This window comes from Carassius gibelio, chromosome A1, assembly GCF_023724105.1.
Source record: "Carassius gibelio isolate Cgi1373 ecotype wild population from Czech Republic chromosome A1, carGib1.2-hapl.c, whole genome shotgun sequence".
Taxonomy (NCBI): domain Eukaryota; kingdom Metazoa; phylum Chordata; class Actinopteri; order Cypriniformes; family Cyprinidae; genus Carassius; species Carassius gibelio.
In genome coordinates, this window is record NC_068371.1 from 32,029,055 (window position 1) to 32,056,200 (window position 27,146).

At 35.1% G+C, this 27,146-nt stretch overlaps 1 long non-coding RNA gene across 1 annotated transcript; it reads right to left on the reverse strand.

Annotated features, from left to right (window-relative positions):
* Positions 1–3,857: 3,857 nt before the first annotated feature.
* On the reverse strand, positions 3,858–6,300 carry LOC127939567 (uncharacterized). The gene is made up of 4 exons (XR_008148934.1): positions 6,260–6,300; positions 5,325–5,394; positions 4,322–4,496; positions 3,858–4,225 (listed from the first exon to the last, which is right to left on the reverse strand). It is a non-coding gene; the product is annotated as an uncharacterized LOC127939567 (long non-coding RNA).
* Between the last annotated feature and the right edge of the window lie 20,846 nt (positions 6,301–27,146).

Sequence of the window (27,146 nt, forward strand, 5' to 3'; positions counted from 1 at the left end):
GTCACCAATACAACATTCAAAATAATTTCTTAAATATAATTTTCTGACTTCTTAAATGTATTTTTGCACAGAGTATTCAATAAGTTAAATTAGTTGTATAAAAACAAATAATAGCACATTTATTTAGTTTTCTTACTATTAATAATCATGTTTTGGTTAATTATTGCAATACATCTGAACTACAAAATATTAATTTAATCAAAAGCAAGGCATTGGAATTTAATAATAGCGCATTTCTTAACTTCTGTGACTGTTCACTGATGTAAGGCCAGTGGCATTAACATAGCCACTATATGTTAAGCCCAGTGGTGGGAGGTAACGAATTACAACCTTCACGTTAATGTAATAAAGTAGTTTTTTTATTTTATTTTTTTATTTTTTTCGCGTACTTGTGCTTTTTTATGGAAGGCCGTTTCAGCATAAAAATGTTCCAGCGTTACTCATCGTAATTATATTTTTACTAGTAACAATTAAATTAAAGAGCTCTATAATTTAATTTGTCCTAGTAACAATTACAATTAAAGAGCTCTATAATTAAAATTTTACTAGTAAGAATTATCTGTTGTATAGGACTTGATGTTGATATCCCTTAAAGCTGCAGTCGGTAACTTTTGACGCTCTAGCGGTTAATAAACAGAACTGCTTGTGTCTTGCAGAAAAACATCGTAGCCGGAACTACTTCTCTCTGTTTATGTCTATGAAGAATCACAAAGAATCACAAAGGTACCGGGTTACCCCCGAAGGTCACTCCCTAGGTGCCATCAACTCACTTGAAGACCCATGCGGAGTCTTTTCTCTTTACCCTAAGCCACTGGCCTCCCTTTTCCGCAGCCGCAGAGAGGTCTTTGCTGCCTGTCGGTGGGCCTTTCATAGCACTCCCATCTCCCTGAGCAGCCTGGATGTAGGCTACGAACACTCTGCAGCCTACTTCCACTGGGTGTAATTTCACATTCCAGCCTTGTTAGTCTCATGAGAATACGTGTGTATTTTTACGTTAAATGTGGTTTTACAACACGCACATTTACTTACATTTACTTACGTTTTCATGCACATAAAAACGTACAACTTTGACGTATTTATAGCAGTAAAACGTACAAATACTTACGTGTTAGCAGCTAAAAAAACGTAAATAATCTAACGTAAAATGTTAATGTATATGAATTCCCATGTATTAATATTAAAATTGTGGCTTTAATTATTTAAATCTGTTGTATTTAATCGTCATATCAATATATGTTTTTATTGAATTTATATTATATATTTATGATAATATTTTGCTGTGCGATTTTCTCCTATCCAATGACTGACTATACAATCATAGATACACAAAAGCAAAGCATAAAATTACAAATCACATCCATTTTATTTGTTTGCTGTACTCTATATCTTTAGAATCCAGATGTTTGCAAGGAACATATCCAAATTCAGCCCTTTATCAATTGATCGTTATCTTCATTCTCAGAAACAGTGACCGTCACAGTCAAAGCCCGCGCTCGTTATGATTCAAATTTGAAAATAGCGTCAGAAACGTTACGACACGGTTTACGGCACTGATATCGTTGATATCACTGATATTGGTTCTCACCTACTGTAATTCGTCACAGTTTGCGATATGTCGTGTTTCAGTTCATTTGAAATTAACTAAACTTCGCCAGTGCGCCTTCACGCAGGGACAGAAGACAGATTCATAATTTCACGGATTAATAAATTAAATTCTGCTCTGTACCCTATAAAAACTATTACATCCAGAGAGGACTGCGACTGGAACTCATTATCATTTGAACTACTTTTGGTACCACTTTTGATATTTTCGCAAAAAATAAATCATTAACGTTACGTTTGTTTGTCTGTTATTTGTTTATTTAAAGTTATGTAGTTTTAAGAAATGGTTATGGGTAGGTTTAGGGGTAGGTGTAGGATTAACGTTAGTGGCTCAAAATAACATTTTATTGTTATATTTTTACTAAAATTGTATTTTATTATATTTTATTCTTTTAACATTATGTATGAAATGGGTAGGTTTAGGTTCGGGTGGGGTATAGGGATCTTACATTTATAAAAAAAAATATAAAAAGGGAAAATATACATAAATATTTAAAAAAAAATAATCAGATACGCATTGAAAAGCAGCTTCATGAGCAAATTTCTATGGATAACCGACTGGTCAGAGAACACGTTCTATCTGTACGTATTTGAGGTTGTTTTTACGTAAATTTAGATACGTATCGAACCTGTAATTACGTCCAGATAATACGTAAACGACACTGTAAATACGTAAAGGCACATACATATTGGACAGTTTTAATTTACGTCGAAATATGTACGTTTTGATTGTGAGATCAGGCTGAAGTTTCTGAAGTCAGTAATTATTTGGGGGGCCGTGATGTCTGCTGGTGTTGGTCCATTGTGTTTAATCAAGGGCAAAGTCATTGCAGCCTTCTTCCAGGAGATTTTGGAGCACTTTATGTTTCCATCTGCCGACAAGCTTTATGGAGATGCTGATTTCATTTTCCAGTAGGACTTTAGCACCTGCCCACAGTGCAAAAACCACTTCCAAGTGGTTTGCTGACCATGATATTACTGTGCTTTATTGGCCAGCCAACATGCCTGACCCCTGAATCTATGGGATATTTTCAAGACAAAGATGAGAAACAGTGGATCCAACAATATACAGATGGTCTGAAGGCTCAATAGTGCCTTAGCAGTGCCACAGGCTGATCATTTCCATGCCACACTTCACTGATGCTGTAATTTGTGCTAGGAGCAAGTCATTTGCTGTAATATGTGCTGCCGAACCAACTATTGAGTGTACAAATGAACATACTTTAAAGAACTTGAACTTTTCTGTTTTGAAAATCAATTTTTTGATTGATCTTAGGAAATATTATAAAATTTGGAGATACTGGATTTTGGACTTTCATGAGCTGTATGCATCTAATCATCAAAAAAAAAAAAAAATGTTCTAGAATCTAGAATATATGAAAGTTTCATTAAAAAAAATAATTTACAATAAAAAACTTAACTTTTTCATGATATTCTAATTATATGACCAGCAACTAATTTTTACTTTCTTTCAAGTACTAAAAGTGAATGCTAAAACAGGGGTAATTGCTATGTTTAGCCGTTTAAGCTGGAGATTTCGTTGGGGGAAAAACTGTTCTTATGCCTAGATGTTCTAGTGCACAGCGATCTGTAATGTCTGCAGAAGTGCAAAAAGGTTATGTCCGGGGTGAAAGGGGTCTGTGACGATGTTACCTGCCCGTTTCTTCACTCTGGCGTTGTACAAGTCCTGAAGGTTATGCACACTCTTAAAAATTGTCCCGTTAAAAAACAGTAAGTAACTGGCAGCACAGTTGCCAGCAAGTTACTGTTAAATTAACAGTGTCTTGCTGTTGTTGAAATTTACAGTTTGTTACTGTTTTTGGAAATACAGCATAAAGCTGTTATTTTATAAATTAACAATAAATTACTGTCAAAAGCATTAACAGTTAGTTGATGTTTTTTTCTTTCTTTTAACTGTAAACTACAAACTACACACTGCTAAGAAAAAAAGGTGGAATTATTTTTCTAGATATTTCTTTAATTTTATGAATTAACCCTTTGAAGTCTTGCTATAAAACCATGTTTTAATAAAACATACAGATATAGCCATTGAAACATTAAAAATTCAACACAAAGTGTAACTTCAAATTTGTTTTATTAAAACTTAAAAAAAAAGCCACTTTAAATCACAAAATATTCTCAAAATTAGTGGCTGATGCAAGTGGAATGACTAAAACTTAAGCCTCAGAGTAAACTTTCGTTTAACTGAATAAACAAATAATTTACATAGCATTAGAAAAAAATAAATGAGCGAACTGCTGAGAGAATAAGAATTACTAAATTATTAGTGAATAAGAGTTACTGAATGAAGAAATAATTCAATGATGAATGAAGTCAAAATGTAGGTATTCAAGAATGAACACCTGAAAAAATTGTGCGACTAAACACACTAAAAACATGTTTTTATCATGTGTGAAGAGTATGTGTACGGTGTGTGTGTGTGGTATGTCAGTGAATGAGTGAGTTCACTTATATGAAGTCCCACTCAAAGTCCATTAGCTTCTTAAGTAGACTGGCAACCCGAGTGTTGACTGATTTCTTTTTGTGGCCGACCTTCCCTGTCCACTTTGATAGGACTTGTCCACCCTTGGTGCCTTTTTCAGGATTTATTCCAATGAAGCACCTGAAAAACAAATGCATACATTCAGAATTAGTGTGGGTAAAATTTTACATAACGAGAATGTGAATAGAAATTATCATATGATTCTAAGCATCTAACCTCTGAATAAATTCCAACGTGGATGCAGCCTCAGCTTGGTACTCCACATTGAAATTGTAGAAAGTTGAAAACACAGCAGCAAGTCCAGACAGAAAACTTGGCTGGATGCCCTCACAGATTATTTGCCCCTCAAAACTAATCATCCATTTATGAATGCAGCTTCCTGGTTTTTCACCTAAAACATTTCAAAGAAAAAACAATGTCAGACAGTCATATAACACTAATTTTCTACTGCCAGATTGCAAACAAATGCAAGGGAAACTGAAATGATTTTACCTAGTCACAAAGCCCTGTTCTTTTAACATAACATATGCATTTCAAAATGCTGATTGTGGACTGGTCTGGACAGACACTGAAGTCAACATGTGCATTATACTGTGTATTGTGAAATAGTTGCTGCAATTTTTATGATTTATTTAACTCAATATTTTTGCTCAGTACAGTTGAAGGGTTAAAAAAAAGTAATTAATTAGTCCCCCTCACTTTCAAAGAGTTTTCATTTTCAAAACACAAATGAAACTATTTTTAATATTCTTTCATCATTTCTGTTCATTAAAAGTCCAGTCAAATCCAGGGTAAATGGAAATTCAAACGCGCTAGCCTGACAGACCAGAACAAACCTCACGTCAAGCAAGCATGTTTGAGCTTATTTGCTGTATGCTCAATGACGAATGTTTATACACGAATAAACAAATAAAATTCATACATTTACAAAAATTTATGAAACATTTTGAAGCATCAAAGTTTTTTTTTTCAATTGATTAACAAAAATGCTGAAAGAATTGTATGAATATATTCATTTGTTTTCCAAAGATGAATAAAAGTCTTAAGGGCTTGGAATGACATGAGTGTGGGTAAAAGATAGCAGAATATTTATTTTGTGTGACCTGTCCCTTTCAGTGTTGTACAGAAGCATTTACCATATTTTTTGAAATACAGAAAAAACATTCTTAATGGCTTATGTAATAAAATAGACTATACATTCATATAGTTCTATACATACCAAAGAGTATCAGTCGAGGAGTTGAAGGTAGTTCAAGTGTCCTTTCTACATCAGCTGCAGTGGAAGATGCCTAAGAAACAGTAACAATGATGAGGACACAGAGACAAAATACACTAACAATATTTTTGATGAAAAATATTTAAGGAATTATCTGCATATAGTGGACTTCAATGGTGCAATGATGTGGACTTTAAGATGGGAATAAAACTGAGTTAGTGTATCACATTTGTCATTGTGTTGTCTGTAAAGATGTGATTTTAAAGCTGCTAATTTAGCAAATTTCCTGTTAAAGTCCTGGATGCAACAATGAAGAAACAAGTTAGGGGTATTGCTGTGAATCCTCATGTGCTTCACATAGACCACTGGAGTACTGCATTGCTGCCCGCATAACTGACACCCAAACATGCTGACAAGTCAAAATGGACAGTCTTTGGGAACGAAAAAACGTAACTCAAACAATCTCAACAATAACAAAAGAAAATCTCCACAAAAATAAAACTGCCATTGGCCTACTGTACTGGGTAAAGTAACATTGCAATACAAACCAACAACGCAAAATAAATCAACATGAATTATTCTTACTGATTATTATATCGCGTAACTTATTCTATCAAGCCAACTTGGATCGAAGCAATCCAAAATACAGCCAACAATAAAGTAACAAAACGACAACACTATTAAGAAAAACTTACCTCGGAATACAGTTATGTACAAATTAGAAGAACAAGCTTACCCAAATTCGCAAGCACAACGTTATTGAAATCAACGTTTTGTCTAATATACACTATTAGGCATTAAATGAAAAGATAGCAAGCTAAAATTAGCAAACGAGAAGACGATAATTTCAGCGTGTTACAGATACATCAATATTACTTCGTTGCTATTGTGTTAAAGGCTTACTTTGCAGAATTTATATCATGTTTGATTAAACTCACCTTGTAATCGGGGGATATCTGAATCTATCCAGCTCCAATCTACACTGTTAAAAATCGCTGTAAAAAAACGGCCAAATTTCGACAGTAAAATACTGTTTTTCATTTAAACAGTGCATTCTGGGTAATATTAATCGTTTTCGAGAAGTAGCCTGCTGCTATATATCGTAAAATAACAAAGTTCAAATTCGACACTCAGCGGCTGTGTTTCAAATCACACCCTACACCCTCATTCACTATTCCCTACATGAGTTTACTAATATAGTCCACCTGACAGAGAGAATGAAAACTAATGAGTGAATTCAGACAATGATCAACAGCTGCTGTTAATGAGTAGAATCACTGAAGAAAAAAAAAACATAACAAGACAATCACATGAAATACAACTGACTTCAGCCACAGCTTTAGATGAAATCAACTGAAGATTTAAACGATCAACAAACAGCTTCACCAACTTCACACATTACTAACCAGACTGACTTTATTTCTATCAGATCAGAGATCAGAGATCAAAAGATCTTATTGAGAATTACAGAGATTTAGATGATAATGTTACTGTTTCGTCTGACGTCACCATTGTGGAGATCAGTGTTTGCTTTAGTTGGGCTCCTGACCCTTGACTTTTGTACTTCAACTTTTGTTTCATTGTTATATTTGTATCTTTATGATACATCTGTTACAGCAATATTAATCTTCATGGTCAAGTGACTATGACGGTTTCTGTCAAGCATGATCTACTAGACTGACTTATTGCTATAATAGTCAATTCATAACTTGGTGTTGAAATATATGAGTGAATAACACTTTTCTTTTGTTTGTTTTTTCAATTTTATAAGATTGAACGGTAATGTGATTATCTGGATATGGATTTAATTAAATTTTGAGCTTTAAATATTTTGGGCAGCAGTCCTCTCAACACTGAAAGAGAGACATCAACAATCAGCATATTAATCTCAACAATGGTGACAATCAAAAGGTTTATGATGCAATGCATGCTGGGTACCAGCACAGGATAAAACTCATCCATGACTCCCAGCATGCATTGGGGCATGAATAAATTATGCCCCTGAATTGTTCACTTATTTTCTTGAATTCTTATGTGCTTATAATTTTGCATTTGTTTTAAGTTTTAGTAGCATGTGTTGTGATGTTCAGAACTGATCTGTTCATTTATTTTGTGGATTGTCACCATTGTTGTGATTCATACGCTGATTCTTGATATTTCTGTCTAAATTTCAGCAAAGGTTTTTTTTTTATTTATTATGAGTGAAATTTTCTTAACAGTCTTTTATAACTTATGGCTCAGAAGTGTGCATTCTTATGCTGTAATATCAATATTCAATAAGAGAAGAGACACGGGATTAGATCAGAAATAATAGTGTTTGTTCTTGTCAATATATAAACAACAATATCAGATTTTTTTTTCTTCTGTGTACTTTTGTTTTGCTATAACAAGTTCCAAAGACGCATTGTTAAAGCATGTAAAAAAAAAAAAAACCTTAGTTGTTGAAAAGTCATGTTCAAGAGCCCAACTAAAGTAAACACTGATCTCCATCATGGTAGTGAAAAAAACACCTAAACCTATTTAACTCTCCATAAGTTCTTCTATAGACATCTGACAGAAATAAAGTCAGTCTGGTTAGTAATGTGAATCTGGTGAAGCTGTTTTAATAGTTGTTTAATCAGATCTTGAGAGATTTGATGTATTCTTTTATTCAGTTGATTTCATCTAAGGCTGTGGCTGAAGTCATTTGTAGATCTTGTGTTTCTCTTTCCTTCAGTGATTCTGCAGGTGTTTATACTAATGCTCAATCATCAATTAATCGCCGAATTATCTCATTAACTTCACTGATTCAGTGTTACTCTAACACTCTGTAGTGTGCACACATTATAAGTGTTCATTTAAAACTGAGGATTTTCTTGTGTGGTTTAAAGGGTTAAAGATTTAAGATGAAGAAAAAACAGCATGAAACATAATTTAACAGTAATAAACTGTAATTAATTTACAGGAAACAAACTGTAGAAAAACAGTTATTTACTGGCGCCCCTGCTGCCAGTAAAAAACTGTTTTTCAACTGTTTCTTGCCGTAAATTAATGGTTGCCAGCAAAAAAAGTGTTTTTCTACAGTTTGTTGCCGTTAAGTCAAGGAAAAACAGTAATATACTGTAAAATGTAAACGTCAGATTTACCAAATGAAAAAAAAAGTTAATTTAACTAAAATATTTGTGAACATCCATAGAAAAAAAACTAGGCAAAGTCATACACTGATAATGAGAGTAAATACTGAACTTGACTGTATTAATGTGTGTTTGCACAAGATAAATCGTTTAATGTAGTTTTGTTGTTCACCATTGTGCTGGAGAGTAGAGCCTTTGCTTCAGTCAATGATGAGCCACAATTTCTGATTTTCTGTTGCTTTATGTAAAGGCAGTAAATGTGGAGTCGCTGATACAGTGATGATCTCTGCGTTAAGTACTTCAGCATATACATGTGTGCTATAGCTGACAATGAGCTGCAGTGATTTGAGTAAAAGTCATGTATTTAGTTACTTTATTACTGCACATTAAGTGTTTGCATCGTTATATTAAGAAATATTCCTTCTCAGTGGACTCAAATGAAATATGTTCAAAGTACTAACATCGTAGGAATGCTAGTTTTAAAAACTCGAACTGTTTGAAGCAGTGGGAGTGGAGTTAATTTCTATGGTAGAATTTACGGTAAAATACTGTTAAAAAATAAAAGTGGTAAATTAATGGTTAAGAGCTGTAAATTAACAGTACTTTACTGGCGCCCCTGCTGCCAGAAAATTACTGTTATTTAACGGCAATTTTTTTTACAGTGTATGATGCCGTTGGAACGTTGACGATTTTAGCACTGAAATGGACATATTAAACAGTTACAGCCTCAGCATCCACTTATCCACTTACTTATAAGTTATTTGCACAATTATTTGCAATTGCAAACGTGTATTTTGTGTGAAAGGAGCCAGGCAAAGGTGCACTCACCGGTTAAATCACAATATAAAGACGGATGAAAATCCACATGTGCTCGCTGCAGCTTTCTGTTCCCAAAATACTGTTAAGTACTGTTTTCTTTCCTTCAAGCAATAAATACGGTAAAATAACGTTAAATTTTATCTAGGTCATTTCACCGAACGTAAATAAACAGGTAAGCACTGCTTTTTAAAATAACGGGTTTATACTGTTAAAATTTTGACGTAAATTAACAGCAATTTTTAACAGTGCAGATTCACACCAATAATCTTTTCAGCTGTCCTGACAATCCGTTGCAATCTTCTTATATCTGCAACGTATGCAAGCATACCTTTCAGCTGACGACGTGTCCGCAGTGTGCTCAGTAAAGTTAACCCAGCAGCAGCAGCTGAGCGGTGGAGCTGTGCTGTTTCAAGACGGACGTACTTTGTCCCGTTTCTAAACAGTCTTTGGCACATCGATGGGCATATGAGTCTAATAAGGTAATGGCTTCAGTGTTGTGCTTACAAACTGAAATTAATTATACTGTTTAAATAGTCTGAACCACATTATATCTTGTACTTCTGTTACATTCTAACTAACTTATATTATCCAATAAAACCATGCTTACATGCTAAATTTGTTCTTTCATAGTTGTTAGTTATTTAACGTTTATTGTCAAATAGTGCACTGTAGCCTTATCTAAATATGTTCATTTAGCAAGTTGTTGTGGCACCCCTTCCAATCCTAGCATGTTTTAGAGATTTTCTTATATAAAACACCTGATTTAACTCCTCAGCTTATGCTGTGTTCCAGGCAGGTTTTTTAGCCCATAAATCACGACTTCAAAACCACGACTCATGACTCGGAAATGGGAGTATGCGTTCCAGACAACCTGTAACCCGTGTTTTTCCAACCTTCTACCCGTGAAGTCATTACTTTTTTAAGAGCAAGTCTTTATAACACAGCTTTTACAGTGTTGGCCAATTTATATTGGAGCAACTTTTCAGTATGGCCTTCTATCCAGAGTAAGGTCAGACAGTGGCGGTGAAAACACTTTGGTTGCTCTGCTTATGAATTTAATTTATATAGCTGAACGAAGGAGCCACATTACAGGAAGATCAGTGCACAACCAACGCATTGAAAGACTCTGGCGGGATGTGTTTTTGCAGTTGATTCAGCATTTTTATCATCTGTTCTATTCCTTTGAGGAAGATCAAGTGCTGGGTCCAAATAATGCCATACACAGATGTTCACTATAACAAATTTACCTCCCAGTCATTCAGGAAAGACTGGACAGTTTGACTGAACATTGACTGCTGCAGAAACATTATATAAACTGACCTATTTTCTAAAAACAAATTGCTTGTGAAATTTCTTCAAACATAAACTCATTTTGCATTTTCACAGTGTCACTCTAAGCAACTCCAAATGTTGGAGCCTGCAGTATGCCCTCAGTCATGTATGTTCTAAATAATTCATAGCTTTTGTGAAGGGGAAGTCTTAATATAATTGCACATGTATTGGCCTCTGGATAAATTATTTTGCAGTCTGTGCTGCTATGCAGAAATTGGATTTTGGGGACGTTGAGAAAAGCCTAGTGGAGGCACAGCTGATGCACCGATGCAAATTCAAGGACCAGCTCCATTGTCATGAGACTGCATTCTCCCTCTGCAAACACAATTTTAAAAAAGTACATGGGGCACAGATTGTTCAAAATGATGTACTTTCCTAAATAGACATGTAGTTCTAATAAAATGCTTGCCTTCGACATCTATGAGCCAGTCTCTCCAGAAGCAGATGGTCTCAATCTCCTGCTGCCGTCTATTGCTTCCGACTGGAGAGAAACGCACTTCAAATAAGGATGACAGATTGTTTGCAAAAAGTAGCTTTTTAGGATTTGTGAAGAGGTCTTCAAAAACACTGGGGTTGCTCCTAATCTCCTCCAGTACACCCAGGGCTCGTAAACCTTCCTGAAATCTGTAAAACATACGTAATAATAAAAGAAACATGATTTAGATGCATAAATTATATGCCGTTATTATATGGGGGGGTCGTGGCCTAATGGGTTGTGAGTTCGAGTCTCGGGCCGGCCGGAATTGTAGGTGGGGGGAGTGAATGTACAGTTCTCTCTCCACCTTCAATACCACGACTTAGGTGCCCTTGAGCAAGGCATTGAACCCCCAACTGCTCCCTGGGTGCTGCAGCATAAACTGCTCCGGGTGTGTGCTCACAGTGTGTGTGTGTGTTGACTGCTCTGTGTGTGTGCATTTTGGATGGGTTAAACGCAGAGCACAAATTCTGAGTATGGGTCACCATACTTGGCTGAATGTCACTTCACTTTCACTTTCACTTTATATCCTGTAGCTCAATTGGTAGAGCCTTGCTTGATCAGCATAAGTTCATGGGTTTGATTACTAGGAAACTAACTTACCTGTACTGATATATTTGTTACTTGAATTCAGCATACATTGCTTGTGATAAAAGCATACATTTAGAAATGGCTATTAATCCAAATTAATGATTTTAGCTCATGTTAATGTGGTTGCAAGTGAACGTAACTTAAGCATCAGTTCAAGTGAAAATGTATTTTTTTATTGTGGACAGCTGCACAGTTTAATAAAGAGTCTAATACTAATATTGTACTAAATTTTATACATGTTCAATGTCTACCATGTTTATATCTCAGTGTCAGGACTGAGAGATGCAGATTAAGCTCTTTATGTAGTTAACCAAACATTGAGATGAAGCAGTGATTTAGTGTGAGACTGAAGCATGTGTTGAGACAGACGTCTCTCTATCTCTCTCTCTCTCTCTCTCTCTCACACACACACACACAAAACTATCTGCTCTCCATTTCATGTGTCTATCTGATTTCTCTTCTCATCTCTCAGTCTGTTTTCATTCTTCATCTTCACCATTTCATTGGTTGCTCTCTCTTGTCCAGAATGGATGTTGTTGGAGTCTCTGCTGCTGGACGGGGGTCTCTGTGAATCTGTGTGTCCAGGACAGGCATCTCTCTGAGGGACACGACTGGAGTCTGTCCCTGTTCTGTCTGAACATCTGACCGAGTAAGAGAGACGTCTGACACACATGAAGAACACAAAGTGTATGCATCATCACTGCAGTGTAATGACACACACACACACACACACACACACACACACACACACACACACACACACACACACTTTATTTGGCCACAGCAGTCCTGATGTGATGCCACTCTGCGCCACTAGAGGGATTAATGTTTGTTTTTCACAGAAGTGCAGTTAAAATAACCTAACACCTCACACAGGTAAAAACGAAAGTAAAAGAAGAAATTGAAACGCCATTCCGTGGCTCTAAACCTGTCCACCCTGAGTAAATAAAATACCTCATATGTTATGGTAAGTTAATAATTGATTTGGAATGGCTTTTCATTAGATGGGCATAGATTAATTTTTGAAATCTAGATTAATCTCACTGTGATCTTGAAACTAATCTAGATTAAAATGGCTCATTCGAATTCTGCTGAAGGCATTCAGAATACGTGTGTTACCCAAATAAAATTGACAAACAGTAAGTCTTTGAGAAGGGGTTTATCAAGCTAGGTGGTGCATTAGAAAAGGGGCTCATCTCCTGTTTCCAAAATGTATCACAAAGTGCTTGAAAAAGATGTAAACTAATTCCACATTGCACAAGGTGCAAACAACCTTACGCCTGTTTCACACCATTTTTTTTTTCAAGTTTATAGATGTCAAGGTACAGAAACCAAATAATTAAATGTAAAATATCACTGGATAGTCTTCAATGTAAAAATGAAATATACAATCAAACCTACATTTATTCAGACAATTTCAACATTTCTCAAATTATTACAGTTTTGCTATATATATCAAAAATAAAATTTTCATTTTCATTTTCTTGGATTAACATTACAGCAGCCCGTAGCTAAATTAGGCGCGGTCACTTTAAGAGTCGATGAACGCATCCAATATAATACACATCCCATTTTTTTCCTCAACTGTTTACTTTCACTTAAGAAATAACTGACAGTTTTTTTTAGCATAATTTCGAAGGTGGATATTTTGACATATTTTGTATGTATTTGTCGGCACAAGAGCAAAAATAAGCAAATTCGATCAAGTGTTTTGAGACGCTTTTCTCTTCGCATATGAGAGCTCGGTTCAGTGTCGCTGTCCGTGATACGCGGCTCTCTCTCTCTCTCTCTCTCTCGAACACAGCAGATGCTTTAATGTTTAAATCGACAAGCGGTAAGTCGTAAAAACACGTGAAAAAGATAAACTTTTGTGACGATGCGCAGCAGTGGCCCGTCAACTGTCCTGAGCATCTTTTTAGGCTGTCCTCAGCCAGTCGGTTATTTTAAATATCAAGGTGAAAGTCATCATAGCTTGCATAGTATAGACCCAACTCCCAACCCAACTTTGAGAATAGATTAACGGCGATATTTTTTTTATCGCCCGATAAGAGTCTAACGCAGCACGTTAAGGCCGATAACGGCCCAACACTACTTTTCATATAAAATGGGATGCTATTTGATTTTTTATCTACTTTGTACTGGAACATTATTTTAATCTAGGCTAAAGACCAAAATGGCGATACTTTGACAATTACAGTCCTTAAATAAGGCTACTATTGAGATACATTTCCTATAACAACTAATTTGTTAACAACTAACAAATTAATTCCTTGTATATAGGCTAGTAGTTTTATATTCAGATATTTAAGCATCAACAAAATATAAGTTTGATGGTACAATATTATGATATTTAAAGATTTTTCAGCAACATAGTGAACAGAAGCGTTATTGCACATATACACTGATCACATTATAATGATATTGTTGATTTTGTTGTTCCATAATTGTTGACAAATATGATGCAGAGGCCAACAGCTCGGTAGTCTAAATGCAGTTATGCCCCTAAAATGAAAGATATTGGTGTTTTTGTCTGATATTGCAAATATAAGCAAATATAAGCAGTGAGAGCAATATTACAAGAGTGCTGTTTGTCTGCAAATGGGATTTTATACAACAGTTCAATAAATAATAAGTTTATATTGTGTTATATTGTAAAGACGATATTATAAGTTTTTGCTTAATTTAGCAGAAAACATAACTGAAGCCACAGCAGAATTGCTCTGCGTCTTCTAGCAACAGTTCTGAATCAGTGAACCAAACACACAAAAAACAAGAAACAGAGCTGTTTTGGCTCACTTTCATTGTATGAACAGAAAATACTTAGATGTTTCTCAAATTATCTTCTTTTATGTTCCATAGTTTATGTTAGGCTGTTGAAGCTTAAATGTGTATGTGTAATACATTTTATGTTGAATCAAATAAAATGTTTCTAAAGCTGCGATATGTGATGTCTACATGATACATTCTCATTTAACACAAAAATAGCTGTTTAAATCATCTAAGTTGGTATTTTCACAGTCAAATTCATTTTGTGATTAATTGTGATTAATTCGATTAATAAATCGAAACATCATGTAATTAATTAGATAAAAAAAAAATGTAATCGACTGACAGCCCTAAGGGGACAGTATAATCTGCAAACTCTAAGCATTTTGGCCATTTGTGTACCTAAAATAGTTTAAAAATCAAGAGCGTGAACAAAATAGTACATTGTATTGACTGTCATCTGAAACTATTCTGTTGCAAACTGCTGTTGAATTAACTTTAGCAATTTTCATATTCACATTTAATTTAATTGTCACAATTCTGTAAAATGATGACAGCTGGGTGCAATAAAATCAAAACATTATTATATTATCTCTCACTATATTACACATTTTGATTCTCACTATATTATCTTAATTCTTGTCTGTCAGGAGTTTGATGTCGAATGTAAAGAATTGCCTACTGCACTTTCCATTTTGTGAGATTGATGTTGTCAAGAAAGTGTGATGTTCTTGTGAAGACTGAGAGCTTTCCTCTGCTGGGTTTAACTGCTTTCCCTCTGCCACACACGTGAGAGCTGTTTCTACAGAAACTAAACTTGACAACTCTAACTTATCTTATCTTACACACAGGAGAGCTTTTTAAGTTCCATTGTTAGTCCAAAACAAATATAGATAAAACTGATAAAGAGTAAATTAAGCAATATCACAAAGCTTTACAAAATGCAGATAATAAAGTTTTTGTTAATTAAGGCAAAGATAATCTGTTCATCTTAATCTGTTTTTTTGTACACATGTGAAAAAATATTTAGGCAGCTTTTCTATAACTAAAAAAATAAGTTTCCTTTAGTCTGTAACACCTGTTTCTTACAGAGGATGTGTACATGACTTAAGGCATCATTGATATTTTTTCATGACTGTTTTATAAGTTGTTGTTTTCAATTCATTAGTTTGGTTTTAAGTATAATAAAATGTGGTAATTTTACTTAGAAGACACTGAACACTCTTGTTTGTGTCGTGCACTCTTACCATCATCGTTCAGCACAACAAATATTTACTTAATTTCAGACCACATTCAGTCCTGATGTATGTAATCTAAGCTCTGTTAAACAAGAGCTGTACAGTAAAACACTTCAGTTTCAGCTCATGAACCTACAATCATCTGAACTAATTAAACCCACTCTCAAACTGACACTAATCTGGGTCTAAATACAGTATACTGATTGAGGTCACATGACCAGATGAAAACTGCTATCATGATACCCTGTTGAAAGACTCTTTCGTGTAAAAGGATTAATGACTGTCTGTTTAATTGAAACATATTAGTGATTAATTAATCACAAGACACATCTGTAAAGCAGAGGAACTAATACTCTAAATAGAGCAAACATTTATTAGACAAGAAATAAATCATTACTCCATTGTTGTTGATGCAATACAGTTTATTTTTTTCAGTTTCTGAGAATAACAAACTGAAAAGCATTACATTTTATCCCCTGAATAACTCATGTTTTCCCAGAAATCACCCAGAAATATGTAAATGAACTCCTACATCCTAAAAGGTACAATATCTAATGTAGAAAGACTTATTCTATGTCAAATTAAATCTCTAAAAATTAGTAACTCAAACCCCAAAATCATTTGTACTGTAACCAGATCTCTGATCTACACACACATCTGAACAAAATACAAAAAAATAAATGATTCCTCAGTAACCTGTATTTATCCATCACCAAACAAACCTGTAATAGCATTATATAACCCTTCACCATCTTCTACTGTTAACTTGTGTTTATTTACCCAACATCAGCACCACATTGTGAATAATAATAATAACAAGCACATAGAGATCTGCTCAAACAAGAACATAAATCAGCCATTAGGCTCAAATATCTGTTTACTGTATTTGTGGAGAACTCAAATCAAGATAGAATCTCCCTTCACTTTAGTTTAGTAGCTCTGTTTCTTTGGATTGATTTACTTTTATGATTTTACTTTCTCATCACTGATTTTTCATTGCACTGCTCTTTGTCAGCAGCATCTGCCACAACATTTATTCACAAAATAATCTCATATGATCACGTGTGGCTTCAATAACTCTCAATCAGTTGTAATAATTTAATCTGGTGTTCCTTATTTTCTAGTCACTTTGGATAAAAGCATCTGCTAAAACAAATTAATTGCATGATATGCTAAGTAATTAATCAAGTTATTCTCAATTCAGTGTATATATTACCATTGGCAGAGAAAACCATTAAAATAAAAAGTAAAAGATACTACATGATTATGACAGCAGCGTAAATCACTGATTAGAGTATTTTTGTTTAGAAATGATAATTAAACATTAAATGAATGCTTTAAATTGACAGCCCTACTTTAATGATGAATGAGGGCAACAGATGGAGTGGACTTTACACGTTTAACAGACAGAGCAGGAGCAGTGTTGCCATCGGGACCCCAAGCCTCAGGGTTTTCATACTTCCTCTTCTTCAGTGGCTGACTGGGTTCGGCCGGTTGAGGACCCTGGAGAACCCACTCACCACTGAGAACCTTACAGGAGCGGACCTCTGTTATACCACAGCCGTCCAATGATGGACAGTCTTCTGTTGTCTCAAAGATTCTTCCTTCAAAATTCACCTTTTCATAGAGCTGGATCTTGAATGGCACACATTTAAGAGACCGAGCAGGAGCAGAAGTAGTGGATATGGGATCGCTCCATGCCCTAGGATTACCGTACTGTCCCTCCTCGAGCAGGTAATGGTCTCCACTGTAGCCAGGGTCCTCATAGAGATCCCACACACCACTGAGAACCTTACAGGAGCGGACCTCTGTTATACCACAGCTGTCCAATGATGGACAGTTTCCTGTTTTCTCAAAGATTCTTCCTTCAAAATTCACCTTTTCATAGAGCTGGATCTTGAATGGCACACATTTAAGAGACCGAGCAGGAGAAGGAGTAGTGGATATGGGATCGCTCCATGCCGTAGGATTACCGTACTGTCCCTCGTCGAGCAGGTAATGGTCTCCACTGTAGCCAGGGTCCTCATAGAGATCCCACACACCACTGAGCACCTTACAGGAGCGGACCTCTGTTATACCACAGCTGTCCAATGATGGACAGTCTCCTGTGATCAAGCTCCAATTTCCTCTAAACCGTTCCTGATCGAAGACCAGAATCATACACACCTAGAAGGAAAGAGAACATTGCTTTATATGAGACAAGCAAATAGAGCCTTAGTGTATGAACACTTGGTTTATGAACAGTGCCACTGTAAAGTGCTTTCTGTGTGAATGACAAACAAGCCATAAACTCTCACCCCGTCCTCACTGAGACGCCACCATCTGAAGCACTCCTTAGCATCCCTCTCCTCCTCGTCTGATTGTTTTTTGTAGTAAACCCGACCGACATATTCAGTAAACTTCTCTGGCAGCAGACTGGATATCTGCAATACAGGTAAAAAACAAACATGGTCATCAATATTTATAGATCTAGGAAACTTGCTTTGACTTGCCCAGATCAGTGAATACTTTTTTTTGTCCCAGTTACAAGATAAAATACCAGTAAATGTACAATGTGTGTACTTTTTTCCCTAAGTGTAATGTTAAATTACTAGAGCAGCAAAGTGCTACAAGAACCTCATATTCCTTAATCTTGATGACTTCAGTGGGGTTTCTCTTCCTGTAGAAATATACTTTGTTGATGAGGTCCAGCTTTTTTTCAGCCTTGTCTTCAGTCTTGTTTTCAGCCTTGTCTTCAGTCTTGTTTTCAGCCTTGTTGTCACTATAGTCCAGTTTAATAGTCTGTGTCAAAGATTCACAATATTACAGTGACTTAAAAGTTTTGAGACAATAACACAAATATCGAAGTGGAAAATTAGATTTGAACATAACATACATCAATGATGAAATCCTTCTTATCCAAAAACACCATTGGCAGAAGTTTGTTCCACTCTTCCACTGCTTTATTCCACTCTTCCTGTAGAAATGATGATTGAAGACAAACAAATGAGAACAGTTTGCCCACAAGAGCACCTGAAAATTAATCGGGTTGTTTAGCCTTTATATATAAAGTATTTCTTATATGTTTTTATAAACTGCACATTTATGCAAATTTTAACTTGTATTTTCCTCTCTAAACAACTTCAAGAACAGATTTGTTAAAACAAAATTGTAATCTATAATGAAGTGATAAAATAATTTCTAACAGCATCTGGAGTTATTCACTGTAACTGTTCACACTACTGAATTACAACAGTAATGCCTTTCTGTATCTGATTTAAAAACACAGTCTAAAGCCCTATTCAGACGGGACTAGTTTTCTAAACTACGTTTGAGTTTCGATTCTTACCACCTGACGTCTGTGATTTTCATGTACCAATTCGGACGGGACTAACATCTCCGTGTTTAGCACAAAGGTGTATTCTTTTTTTTTAATTATTATTTCTTTGCCGGTAAGCAAATATATAAAACACGCGCGTGGTAAGAGCATCTACGGTAATTCACGTTGGCCAAAACACACAAGGAAACGCGGTGTGAAATGAAATATCACCGGCAATCACCCACGCACGTCCTGATTTTGCCAAGTCCGATGTGTTCCTAGGTCAACATATTTTGTTGACCCTGGAACAACATTTTACTCCAAAAATATATTCTTAACCATATCCCTACACCTAAACCTAACCTTAACCATGAGTAATCCCTAAAATCAGAGGAAATGATAGATGAATGACACTGATGTACAAGCACCAAACACTGATTTTAAGCATAAACTTCACAAAATCTATAAACTGGTTCTTCAAATCTGATTGGTTAATCACAATGTTGTTCCAGGGTCAACAACGATGTTGTCCCAGGAACATGTCTCACTTGGTAAAATCAGGTTAGGCAATCACAGACATTCGCATTCGGACGGGATTAGTTTTCTCAGAGGATCACTGAGTTTGCTGAAAAACAGTAGGTAATCTGCTCTGGAATTATCACAGAGGTTGTGTGAGAAAAACACAGACGTGGCAGATTCGGACGGGATTAAAATCACCAAGTACGTCTTTGAAACGCAGATTTCTCTAACGACCCCCTGTAAAACTAGTCCCGTCCGAATAGGGCTAAAGATGATGTTAATCTAAATCATAATTTTATACTTTGTGTATTTTATAATGATCGATCTATTCTTCCTCATAATGTAGCTATAAGTTTGGAAGTGTGCAGAAACATCTCAGCTACTAAAGTATAAGTAAATGTCTGGAAACTGTTTGGCTGGTGGTTCATCCTACATCAAGACAATGATCAGAAACGAGTGTTTCCCAAAAACAGCTACGGTCACAAGTTCAGTCATTACTAATAGAGTTCAAAGCACCTTGTGACCATAGTTCGCTAACAATGCTTATGGGAAATGAACCCCTGCACAGTTAAATCTTGAGTGTTAAATTAACACAGATTATATTTGGTCTCACTCTACTAGACTGTTAAAGCAACTAAAGCAAAGTTAAAGTTAAAGAGGTAATTAATTGATTAACTAAGTGCTGATTGAGAATTAGTGATGAACAGCTGCTGTTAACAAACAGAATCACTGAAGAAAAGAGAAACACAAGAACTACTACAACTGACTTCAGACACAGACTTAGATGAAATCAACTGAAATAAAATACATGAAATCTCTCAAGATCTGATTAAACAACCTCACAAACAGCACCAGCTCCACTTAATTGGCTTCCTTGTTTGTTCTTTTGTATCGCTCTCAATTTCTGTTGTTCATGGCCTGTTCTCATTTGTTCTCATGGTCTGTTGCTTAAATTGCTTAAAAAAAATATTTTTTTAATAATCATCATTATGAATTATCTGTTGTCTTCTAATCAAACTGCTGCGGCTCGAACCTGACACATTCTTCCTCAGCTGCAACTGACCATGACAGCCAGGACAGTGTATTATTGGTAAACTGAAATTCATTTAAGTCATTTTAATAGAGTAATAATGGAACAGACTGTATTTTTCCATTTAAAAAAAAAGCTGTAAACATGTAAAGTTTAGTTAAGAAGGTTGTTAAGAGTGTGCCGTGTTATTATACATTACATTAATGCCATTGATTTGTAACAGGACCAAGATTAGTACATTAATTGTAAATGTCCTCTTTTACCTGTAAGCTCTGTTTGTCATTGTGTTCAGTTTGTGTTATTCTAGTCTCTCCCACACACTTGGGCAGGCGTCTCTTCACAACATCCTCAAGCTTCATCCGAGCATCTTTCAGCTCGGCATCAGTGGAGTACAAGATCTCCTCAAAGATGTGATCTGATAGAAGAAGAAGAAAAATAAAAATAAAAAAAAATAATGATATATATATATATATATATATATATATATATATATATATATATATATATATATATATATATATATATATACAAATATAAGTCTCTAGTCAAATGAAAACTGCTAAGCAGAAATAATAACAGTTTTATTTAATTCTTTACAATCCTGCACATGTTTTTAACTGACCGGTCAGTTTGATGAACTCTTTCATTGCTGTCGTCGCTGCTGTCTTTACTGTCGTTGGGTTCTCACCACCTGTATCATTGCGTAGAATATTTGAGAGCTTCGTCTTGATATCTTCTTGTAATCCAGATACAGCAATTAGTGAGAGCTGTCTGATCTTGTCTTTCGCTGCTATGAGGGCTTCTGAGATCCTAATGAACAAATCAAAAAAGTATGAACCAATAAACAACTTAAGCAACACTGAACTAGAAGAGCACAAAGATATTTTAAAACAGGAGTTCAGTCAGTGTTAACACACTTCTCTTCGATGATGTTGACGATCTTGTGCTGGTAGGCCTGCTGATACAGAGTGTATCTGGTGTGAAACATGTCATAAATATTATCAGCCACCTGTGAGAGACAGAGAGAGGGATGAATTAGAGCACAGACTGACTACAGTACGTGATTTCACTGATCTAACACCAAAACACTGAGCACTAGTGATCGGATCACCTAACATTCACCTTCATATCAGATGGAAGCAGAGCCATGAACAGGAAAATTTTACTCATGTAATACTGAATGACACATTGGCTGATAAGATGAACTGGACCTTTCAGTTAGTAATGGAGGAAGTCCTGTATAAGTTTCTGTTTTAACTCATTGTTTCTACAATCATTTCTTACAGGCTGAACAATGATTGATCATTCACACATTATTTTACAAACTGCACACACTATATATAAAGACAAATTTATAGGTAATAAATGATCTTATGAGAAGTCATGAATAAGTGATCCTGTGTACTTTGTCTCTGAAGCAGATGTGTTTTCTCCCGTCCACCTCACACACACGAGCAGATTTCAGCAGACGCTGATGGTCGAAGCTGTTTGGGATGCCGAGGTGATGACAGTCTCTGACAGGGATACAGTATATCGAGTTATGATTTTGGCTGATGTCGTACTGACTGCTTTGACAGAAACCTCTGACTTTATACAGACACACAACAGTGTGCTATAAGAAATAGATATCATCAATTGTAGAAATGCTCTATTCAACCATAAAACCAAGTCATACACCAAAATATGAATATTTATGAAAATATATAACAGGTTATACTATATCAAAGGTTCATCATGATATCTAATGTAATGTCTACTTCAATATTTTACAATGTAATAATTATTGTTAAGATTTACAACCATTATTACAATGTGCATCCATTAATTTATTATTTTATTATTTTTTTTACCTTGCAAAATAGTCCCATTTGCGCACATCAATGCCATTCCATTTATTTACCACAATCTCATACAGGAAAGCCTTGTCCTTCTTCATGCACTCCGCTGTCCACTGAAGAATCAAAATAACTTCAATACTCAACAGAAACACTGTATGATTTGAGCATTGGAAGGACAGTTCAAGATTTAGTACCCCTTCAGCTGAAGTATCAACTCCCTTTATCAACTCCAGAATAAAGGTGAGATCTTCCTTCAGCTTATCTTTCAGTTCATCATTGTTTTTTACTATGTCCAGAAACAGCCAAACCGAGGCATCCTGAAGCTATGAGAATAAAACACACAAAGACAAATATATATGAATTGCCACACAGTCATAACTTTTAGAAATAAACAATCTAAACTATATGAAGTTATAAATACAGCATTTTATGTTAAGTTGGTCATCTCTTGTAATTTATTATATTTAAAAAGCAAAACAAAATAAATTCTGAATGCTACACCTCATCAGTGTCTCATTTCATTTTTAGCTAAAACTGAAACTGAATTAAGTGATCTATCATTTATTAGTCTCCTGGTTTTCTGTTCTTGTGGATAAAACACTGGAAACAAGCTTGTCTTTCAAAACCTTTTTCTGAGCAATGTTTATGAAACTATAATTGTGTTTTTGTGTCCTTTCAGAGATCGGCTTTTGTGTTCTAGTGAAGAAGAGAAAGTCATACAGGTCTGGGAGGACATAAGAGTGAGAAAATGATTACAGAATGATAATTGCAATTTTTTAATATGAGTGCTGTATCAAAAATTTAAGCATAATTTGACAAATTTCTGCCTTGAAGCGCTCCAGTACACTCACTCAATAGACTTTTGTGTGTCAATGAACACATTTATTGTGACTGGTTTTTGCTAAGACTTGATCTTTCAACAGTACAATATTTTATTTGGTTTACTCTTAGTAGACTGCATATTAACCACATTGTGTTTAATCAAGTAGCATTTGTTTGTATTTGTAAAGAAAGCACCTTTTCATAGAAAACAGCATTGTGAATTGTGAAATGTTAATTATAAAATACAGTTTTCATTTTATGCACAGTATAGAATTGTTTTTTCCTGCTTACCTTCCACTGATTGCCTAAGAAAACAAGCAAACAAAGCTTATTATATAAGACTTGTTTCATAAATGATGTCAAAAGAACTGAAACTGACATCACAGTTCTACACATTAATGAAAGTATATCTATTCATCAGATGTAGAGTCTAATAATAGAAATGTTTTATTCGGTTTTGCTTTATGATATTTAGAAATTTAGTAACAGAAATTATAAAATAATAATAATAATACTACATTTAATTATTAAGCTTACTCTTAACTGAACACCCAACTGACCGGATACATTGTCATCAGAGAAGTGGCAAACTTACCAGGGACTTTAGGGATGAACCTGTCCTTAAACACGTAAGAGAACGGACCATGACCTTAATGAAAAACATAACTGTAAAATATAGGTTTCATATTTCACATGAGAACAATTTTATACTCTTTTCATTTGACATGCATCACATGATTTGCTATAATAAAGGAAACTTTCAGTTAAACGAATAAAATAGCTTATCCATCTTACTCCTTGTACAAATAAGTACACAAATACAGTAAACATGTTTTGTTTTACCTCATTTTAAAATACTACAAACATTTTTTATCAAGCATTATTCCAATTTTACTTTTACATTGAACAAACTTTTAATATATCAATTGGAATTCTATAAAACTCAATTCTGCAAATAAATCTACATAAAGAATCCATTTTATATTTATTTATATCATTTTTTTGTTGTTATTTGTTCTATTTAAACAAATAATACATTGACATTGTTCCTTCTTTTGAAGGATGTTCAACACAAAGAGTAATCACAGGGGTATATGTATAGTTAAACTTTATTTCTGCTCAAGTGTGCTCGTTTCTGGCACTCACCTAAATTATAGCACAGAGCTGCGATTTGGACGCACAGGATTTCTTTCTCCTCAATCAACTGGCTCTGTTTATTTTTAAACTCCTTCAGATGTTTCTCGTTCAGAACTTCTGCCAGACGTCCTGCTAAATATGCGGCGCTTACACAAAGACACACAAGACATAGTTTTAAATAAAACACAGGATAAATCCAGCTTTTACATCATTTGTTCAGTTGATTCTCTATATTGAACTGTATTGGTGATGGGCATTAGCACTAGGGACAACAATGTGATGTTTTGTCAAGTAAACAGTTTATTCTAATCAAAGTTAGTAACAATGATTCAACCTAGTGAAACAAAAACAGTTTTTCAGAATAAGAACTGAAAGAAAGAGCTTCACCGACATTATTTACTGTGAAGAGGATGAAGTACACCTTTACAAAACATTTTCTATAGGGTAAATAAATCAACCATATACCGTATGTATCTGTGATATTCTGCAATATCTTACAATAACTTGTAGCTCATGAAAAAGTTAACAAATTAGTAAATTGCACGTAATGAAAGACAGTTGTCGTATGCTAATTTCAACAATGACAAAGCCATGGAAAGATTTTGGACTATTTTTAAAAAAGTACAGAATATAAATGCAACCATCTTACACGTTTTACGAAGCAAATTGGTGTTAATTAAATTACATTGTTTTATACCAAGCCTTTGTGCAACACTAACTCTAAAAGCAAAATGTGTCTTGTCTAAATAGTTATATGATTAAAACTAAATGAAAATACTTTTTTTTCCCATAAGAATTTAGTCTAGCAAAACTGATGACACACAGTTCAGAATCTCAGGATGAGATAAACAAGACAAAATTAATCCTCGTAGTGTGAGACAAAGAGGAAGAGGAGAAAATAACAATGAAGGCGATGAGGTCAAATTTCATTTGTTTCTGATGAAATACAAAACACTATAGTTGACTGTTCTTCTGCATGGACTGACCATGAGGGAAGTTGGTCTACAGACTCATCTACAGGGTGTTACGTTACGCTGCCGGAAGGATAAGATAAACGAAGGATGGAATGGATCCAAGGATAAACTAAATAAGGCTTTATTAAATCCAACACACGGGATATCCAACATGGACCACAGATGAAGACACACGTAAGTGGTTTGTAGACCCGACAAAACTGAACTGAAAGGACACGGCTTAAATACATTGGATAATTGGGGAAACACAGGTGGATGGATTGACTAAATTAACAGGGACATGGAACACATTGGGAATAAAATAGACACACCTGGGAACTAATCAAACCAAACACGGGAAACAGAAACTGGGTCACAGTGGCAAAAACATACTAAAAGAGTCCAGGGGTGTGACACAGGGTTACAATACTACTTAACAGATTCACAGAACAACCTTTGATCTTAAAATCTTAAAATGTTTAACTAATGAATGCTATAGAAGTATTGGTAGTTACATTTTTTTTTTTTTGATTGCTAACACTATAAACAGTCATAATAGTATAATGCCATTTTTTTCAAAAAGCACACCCATTTTGCTGAACTATAAACACTATTCCTCTGCTTTAACACATGAGTCAGATTTGGTGAACTGTTATTGCAAAACCCTACACACAAATCCCTACATTTCTCAGTGCGTACACCGTTTGGTCATTTAGAAAGCACTAGCATTCAATATTGTTCACTCAGTTCTGCACAGTTTGAGCTCAGTTAGCACACAATTACTCAGGTGAAAACACTAAGTCAAAATGTATTATACATCAATCAGATCCTTCGCTGGATAAAGGGCCAAAGTCAGCTTACAGTTTTTCTCAGTGGCTTTGGTGCTCTTCTCGAATCAGAAATTAAAGTTTTTACCAACTGCTTACACACAAAAATATTTTCATGTTACACGATTTTTTAAAGCTCTCACCCAAAGTGCAAAACTACGTACATGTCAAATCTTCAAAACCATAAGCTCTTTCTCAGCCTTTGACTTTTCAATTGCATAAACTTTTTTCAAAACACTACACACAATTCTCTACCTAAAGTGACTTGCTTTCCTTTTCCAAACACAGCCAATCAAAATGCTACACTTATTCACCAGGTCACACAGACACACTCCTCACATGTGCAAACACTAATTCCTTAACTGATCACTAACCAATCACTGCTTTACTCTACAGTAGTATAGAGAGGCCTATACATAGGTCAAAGGTCAGATTACCTGTTTTGAACAATGGATGCTAACAATGAACAGAGAGCAAGAGAAGTAGGAGGAAGAGGCAGGGGACAACGAGGACAAATACAAAGAGGAGGAGGAGGAGGAGGAAGGGAAATGGGAAGAGGAAGAAGAGGACGAGGGCAAATAAGAGAAGGAAGGAGAGCCATCTCTTATGAGATTAGGGCAACACTTGTTGATCATGTAATCAACCATGGTTTGACCATGAGAGAGTCGATTTACAGTGGCATTAATAATTCAAATCTTCAGAAATGAGAACATGTATACCACTATCTAATGACTATTTTAACATTATAGTAATGTACTGCAAAATACGTATGACTGCACAGTATTGCATAAACATTTGTAACTCTTAAGGCTTACAGTGTAAGACATCCATTTACTACACTGCACTGAATGAATGAGGTTGGTTATCATGCTGTACTAAATTATTTTGTAAATGGTTTACAGAGTTTTTTTTTTACTGTGTGTGTGTGAGAGAGAGAGAGAGAGAGAGAGAGAGAGAGAGAGAGAATAAAAACATGGCTTACCCGATTGAGTGTTCGAAGCGAGTGTGAGTAGCTCCAGGATACACCAGATATGTTCCTCCGAGCTGTTTGATGTGTCTGAGTCTCT